Genomic DNA, 7,336 nt, shown 5'->3' with positions numbered 1-7,336 from the left:
ATGCACAGAACAGCAGGAAGACTGGTGCTGACATCACACATGCACAGAACGGCAGGAAGACTGGTGCTGATATCGCACATGCACAGAATCGCAGGAAGACAGATGCTGACATCACACATGCACAGAACAGCAGGAAGACTAGTGCTGGCATCACACATGCACAGAACGGCAGGAAGACAGCTGATGACATCACACGTACTGAATCGCAGGAAGACTAATGCTGACATCACACATGCACAGAACGGCAGGAAGACTTGTGCTGACATCACACATGCACAGAACGGCAGGAACACTGGTGCTGATATCGCACATGCACAGAATCGCAGGAAGACAGATGCTGACATCACACATGCACAGAACAGCAGGAAGACTGGTGCTGACATCACACATGCACAGAATCGCAGGAAGACAGATGCTGACATCACACATGCACAGAACAGCAGGAAGACTGGTGCTGACATCATACATGCACAGAATCGCAGGAAGACACCTGCTGACAGCACACATGCTCAGAACGGCAGGAACACAGGTGCTGACATCACATATGCACAGAATGGCAGGAAGACTGGTGCTGACATCACGCATGCACAAAACTGCAGGAAGACAGCTGCCAACATCACACATGCAGAAAATGGCAGAAAGACTGACGCTGACATCGCACATGCACAGAACGGTAGAAAGACTGGTTCTGCCATCACACAAATGCAGAACGGCACAAAAACTGACTCTGACATCACACCTGCACAGAACGGCAAGAAGACTGACGCTCACATCACACATGCACAGAATAGCAGGAAGACAGGTGCTGACTTCACATTTGCAAAGAACGGCAGGAAGACTGGCGCTGACATCGCACAAGCACAGGACGGCAAAAAGACTGGTGCTGACTTCAGACATGCACAGAACGGCAGGAAGACTAGTGCTGGCATCACACATGCACAGAACGGCAGGAAGACAGGTTCTGACATCACACATGCACAGAACGGCAGGAAGACTGGTGCTGACATCACACATGCACAGAATGGCAGGAAGACTGGTGCTGATATCGCACATGCACAGAACGGCAGGAAGACAGGTGCTGACATCACACATGCACAGAATCGCAGGAAGACAGGCGCTGACATCACACGTGCACAGAATGGCAGGAAGACAGCTGCTGACATCACACATGCACAGAATGGCAAGAAGACAGCTGCTGACATCACACATGTACAGAATGGCAGAAGACAGGCGCTGACATCACACATACACAGAATGGCAGGAAGACAGCTGATGACATCACACATGTACAGAATCGCAGGAAGACAGCTGCTGACATCACACATATACAGAATGGCAGGAAGACAGGTGCTGACATCACACATGTACAGAATGGCAGGAAGAAAGCTGCTGACATCACACATGCACAGAATGGCAGGAAGACAGCTGCTGACATCACACAGGCACAGAATGGCAGGAAGAAAGCTGCTGACATCACACATGCACAGAATGGCAGGAAGACAGCTGATGACATCACACATGTACACAATCGCAGGAAGACAGGTGCTGACATCACACATGTACAGAATGGCAGGAAGACAGGTGCTGACATCACACATGCACAGAATGGCAGGAAGAAAGCTGCTGACATCACACATGTACAGAATCGCAGGAAGACAGGCGCTGATGTCACACAAGCACAGAATGGCCGGAAGACAGCTGCTGACATCACACATGTACAGAATCGCAGGAAGACAGGCACTGACATCACATATGCACAGAACAACACGAAGACTGACGCTGACAACACACATGCACAGAACAACACGAAGACTGACGCTGACAACACACATGCACAGAACGACAGGAACACTGACGCTGACATCACACATGCACAGAACGGCAGGAAGACAGCTGCTGACATCACACATGTACAGAATGGTAGGAAGACAGGCGCTGACATCACACATGTACAGAATGGTAGGAAGACAGGCGCTGACATCACACGTGCACAGAATGGCAGGAAGACAGGCACTGACATCACACATGTACAGAATGGCAGGAGGACAGGCGCTGACATCACACATGTACAGAATGGCAGGAAGACAACTGCTGACATCAGACATGTACAGAATGGCAGGAAGACAACTGCTGACATCACACATGCACAGAATGGCAGGAAGGGAGCTGCTGACATCACACAAGTACAGAACGGCAGGAAGACGAACGTTGACATCGCACATGCACAGAATCACCGGAAGACTGGTGCTGACATCATACATGCCCAAAAAAGCAGGAAGACAGGTGCTGACATCACACAAGTACAGAACGGCAGGAAGACTAACGTTGACATCGCACATGCACAGAATCACCGGAAGACTGGTGCTGACATCACACATGCACAGAACGGCAGGAAGACAGGCGCTGACATCACACATGCACAGAACAGCAGGAAGACTGGTGCTGACATCACACATGCACTGAACGGCAGGAAGACTGGTGCTGACATCACACATGCACTGGACGGCAGGAAGACTGGTGCTGACATCACACATGCACAGAACGGCAGGAAAACTGGTGCTGACATCACACATGCACTGAACGGCAGGAAGACAGGTGCTGACATCGCACATGCACAGAACGGCAGGAAGACAGCTGCTGACATCACACATGCACAGAACGGCAGGAAGACTTGTGCTGACATCACACATGCACAGAACGGCAAGAAGACTGGTGCTAACATTGCGCATGCACAGACCAGCAGGAAGACACGTGCTGACATCACACATGCACAGAATGGCAGGAAGACAGCTGCTGACATCACACATTTACAGAATCGCAGGAAGACAGGCGTTGACATCACATATGCACAGAATGGCAGGAGGACAGGTGCTGACATCACACATGCACTGAACGGCAGGAAGACAGGTGCTGACATCACACATGTACAGAATCGCAGGAAGACTGGCGTTGACATCACATCTGCACAGAATGGCAGGAGGACAGGTGCTGACATCACACATGCACTGAACGGCAGGAAGACTAGCGCTGACATCACACATGCACAGAACGGCAGGAAGACAGCTGCTGACATCACACATATACAGAATCGCAGGAAGTCAGGCGTTGACATCACATATGCAAAGAATGGCAGGAAGACTGGTGCTGACATCACACATGCACAAAATGGCAGGAAGACAGGTGCTGATACCACACAGGTACAGAACGGCAGGAAGACAGGGGCCGACGTCACACATGTACAGACGGCAGGAAGACTGATGCTGACATCACACATGCACAGAACGGCACAAAAGACAGGTGCTGACATCACACAGGCACAGAACTGCAGGAAGACTAATGCTGACATCACACATGCACAGAACGGCAGGAAGACTTGTGCTGACATCACACATGCACAGAACGGCAGGAAGACTGGTGCTGATATCGCACATGCACAGAATCGCAGGAAGACAGATGCTGACATCACACATGCACAGAACAGCAGGAAGACTGGTGCTGACATCACACATGCACAGAATCGCAGGAAGACAGGTGTTGACATCACACATGCACAGAACGGCAGGAAGACTAACGCTGACATCATACATGCACAGAATCGCAGGAAGACACCTGATGACAGCACACATGCTCAGAACGGCAGGAACACAGGTGCTGACATCACATATGCACAGAATGGCAGGAAGACTGGTGCTGACATCACGCATGCACAAAACTGCAGGAAGACAGCTGCCAACATCACACATGCAGAAAATGGCAGAAAGACTGACGCTGACATCGCACATGCACAGAACGGTAGAAAGACTGGTTCTGCCATCACACATATGCAGAACGGCACAAAAACTGACTCTGACATCACACCTGCACAGAACGGCAAGAAGACTGACGCTCACATCACACATGCACAGAATAGCAGGAAGGCAGGTGCTGACTTCACATTTGCAAAGAACGGCAGGAAGACTGGCGCTGACATCAGACATGCACAGAACGGCAGGAAGACTAGTGCTGACATCACACATGCACAGAACGGCAGGAAGACAGGTTCTGACATCACACATGCACAGAACGGCAGGAAGACTGGTGCTGACATCACACATGCACAGAATGGCAGGAAGACTGGTGCTGATATCGCACATGCACAGAACGGCAGGAAGACAGCTGCTGACATCACACATGCACAGAATGGCAGGAAGACAGGCGCTGACATCACACATGTACAGAATGGCAGAAGACAGGCGCTGACATCACACATACACAGAATGGCAGGAAGACAGCTGATTACATCACACATGTACAGAATCGCAGGAAGACAGCTGCTGACATCACACATATACAGAATGGCAGGAAGACAGGTGCTGACATAATACATGCACAGAATGGCAAGAAGACAGCTGCTGACATCACACATGTACAGAATGGCAGAAGACAGGCGCTGACATCACACATACACAGAATGGCAGGAAGACAGCTGCTGACATCACACATGTACAGAATGGCAGGAAGACAGGCGCTGACATCACACATGTACAGAATGGCAGAAGACAGGCGCTGACATCACACATACACAGAATGGCAGGAAGACAGCTGATTACATCACACATGTACAGAATCGCAGGAAGACAGCTGCTGACATCACACATATACAGAATGGCAGGAAGACAGGTGCTGACATAACACATGCACAGAATGGCAAGAAGACAGCTGCTGACATCACACATGTACAGAATGGCAGAAGACAGGCGCTGACATCACACATGTACAGAATGGCAGAAGACAGGCGCTGACATCACACATACACAGATTGGCAGGAAGACAGCTGATGACATCACACATGTACAGAATGGCAGGAAGACAGCTGCTGACATCACACATATACAGAATGGCAGGAAGACAGGTGCTGACATCACACATGCACAGAATGGCAGGAAGACTGGTGCTGACATCACACATGCACAGAATGGCAGGAAGACTGGTGCTGACATCACACATGCACAGAATGGCAGGAAGACAGGTGCTGACATCACACATGCACAGAATGGCAGGAAGAAAGCTGCTGACATCACACATGTACAGAATCGCAGGAAGACAGGCGCTGATGTCACACAAGCACAGAATGGCCGGAAGACAGCTGCTGACATCACACATGTACAGAATCGCAGGTAGACAGGCACTGACATCACATATGCACAGAACAACACGAAGACTGACGCTGACAACACACATGCACAGAACGACACGAAGACTGACGCTGACAACACACATGCACAGAACGACAGGAACACTGACGCTGACATCACACATGCACAGAACGGCAGGAAGACAGCTGCTGACATCACACATGTACAGAATGGTAGGAAGACAGGCGCTGACATCACACATGTACAGAATGGTAGGAAGACAGGCGCTGACATCACACGTGCACAGAATGGCAGGAAGACAGCCACTGACATCACACATGTACAGAATGGCAAGAAGACAACTGCTGACATCACACATGTACAGAATGGCAGGAGGACAGGCGCTGACATCAGACATACACAGAATGGCAGGAAGACAACTGCTGACATCACACATGTACAGAATGGCAGGAAGACAGGTGCTGACATCACACATGCACAGAATGGCAGGAAGGCAGCTGCTGACATCACACAAGTACAGAACGGCAGGAAGACGAACGTTGACATCGCACATGCACAGAATCACCGGAAGACTGGTGCTGACATCATACATGCCCAAAAAAGCAGGAAGACAGGTGCTGACATCACACATGCACAGAACGGCAGGGACACAGGTGCTGACATCACACATGTACAGAATGGCAGGGAGACAGGTTCTGACATCACACATGCACAGAATGGCAGGAAGACAGACGCTGACATCACATGCACAGAAGGTCAGGAAGACAGGTGCTGACATCACACATGCTCAGAACGGCAGGAAGACTGGTGCTGACATCACACATGCACAGAACAGCAGGAAGACTGGTGCTGACATCACACATGCACAAAATGGCAGGAAGACTGACGCTGAAATCACACATGCACAGAACGGCAGAAAAACAGGTGCCGACATCACACATGCTCAGAATGGCAGGAAGACTGACGCTGACATCATACATGCACAGAACGGCAGGAAGACAGGTGCTCACATCAAACACGCACAAAATGGCAGGAAGACACGTGCTGACATCACACATGCAGAGAACGGCAGGAAGACTGGTGCTGACATCGCACATGCACCGAATCGCAGGAAAACAGGCGCTGACATCACACATGCACAGAACGACAGGAAGACAGGCGCTGACATCACACATGCACAAAATGGCAGGAAGACACGTGCTGACATCACACATGCAGAGAACGGCAGGAAGACTGGTGCTGACATCGCACATGCAAAGAACGGCAAGAACACTGAAGCTGACGTCACACATGTACAGAATGGCTGGAAGAAAGCTGCTGACATCGCACATGCACAGAACGACAGGAAGACAGCTGCTGACATCACACATTCACAGACCAGCAGGAAGACTGACGCTGACAACACACATGCACAGAACAGCAGGAACACTGACGCTGAGGTCACACATGCACAGAACGGCAGGAAGACAGGCGCTGACATCACACATGCACAGAATCGCAGGAAGACTGAAGCTGGCATCACATATGCACAGAACGGCAGGAAGACAGGTGCTGACATACAACATGCACAGAACGACAGGAGCACAGGTGCTGACATCACACATGTACAGAATAGCGGGAAGACAGGCGGTGTCATCACACGTGCACAGAATGGCAGGAAGACAGCCACTGACATCACACATGTACAGAACGGCAGGAAGACAGGTGCTGACATCACACATGCACAGAATGGCAGGAAGACAGCTGCTGACATCACACATGTACAGAATGGCAGGAAGACAGGTGCTGACATCACACATGCACAGAACGGCAGGAGGACAGGTGCTGACATCCCACATATACAGAACGGTAGGAAGACTAACGCTGACATCGCACAAGCACAGAATCACAGGAAGACTGGTGCTGACATCACACATGCACAGAAAGGCAGGAAAACAGCTGCTGACATCACACATGTACAGAATCGCAGGAAGACTGACGCTGGCATCACAAATGCACAGAACGGCAGGAAGACAGGTGCTGACATCCAACATGCACAGAAAGGCAGGAAGACTAACGCTGACATCACACATGCACAGAATCACAGGAAGACAGGCGCTGACATCACACATGCACAATATGGCAAGAAGACAGCTGCTGACATCACACATGTACAGAATGGCAGGAAGACATGCGCTGACATCAGACATACACAGCATGGC

This window comes from Chiloscyllium plagiosum, unplaced genomic scaffold (genome assembly GCF_037043375.1).
Source record: "Chiloscyllium plagiosum isolate Xiang-an unplaced genomic scaffold, Cpla_swu_hap1 HiC_scaffold_3, whole genome shotgun sequence".
In the NCBI taxonomy this organism is placed as follows: domain Eukaryota; kingdom Metazoa; phylum Chordata; class Chondrichthyes; order Orectolobiformes; family Hemiscylliidae; genus Chiloscyllium; species Chiloscyllium plagiosum.
This window is presented reverse-complemented; position numbering follows the sequence as displayed.